The sequence below is a fragment of the Penaeus monodon genome, chromosome 15, assembly GCF_015228065.2.
Source record: "Penaeus monodon isolate SGIC_2016 chromosome 15, NSTDA_Pmon_1, whole genome shotgun sequence".
Classification (NCBI taxonomy): domain Eukaryota; kingdom Metazoa; phylum Arthropoda; class Malacostraca; order Decapoda; family Penaeidae; genus Penaeus; species Penaeus monodon.
Window position 1 is genome coordinate 27,763,598 of NC_051400.1, and position 223 is coordinate 27,763,820.

At 31.4% G+C, this 223-nt stretch overlaps 1 protein-coding gene across 1 annotated transcript in view; it reads left to right on the forward strand.

The window, feature by feature from the left end:
• Positions 1 to 223, forward strand: part of LOC119581886 (ileal sodium/bile acid cotransporter-like) — a 26,095-nt gene that overhangs the window by 900 nt on the left and 24,972 nt on the right. The gene's annotated exons all lie outside the window — the stretch shown is intronic.

Sequence of the window (223 nt, forward strand, 5' to 3'; positions counted from 1 at the left end):
ATATCCAACTATGTTATACTTATACATGTTTACACTTCCACACATCCGCTTCGATATCAATAATGATTATGATTAATTTTGTCATCCTAATATGTTCTGCAATATTTTATACACTGATATATACTGTTTAGCATTAAATGCTTTCACAAAGTATCTTTGAGGATCTTTCATAGCAGCAAGAAGTGAAACAATTTTACCGTTTGCGAGTAGAACAACGAAGGGA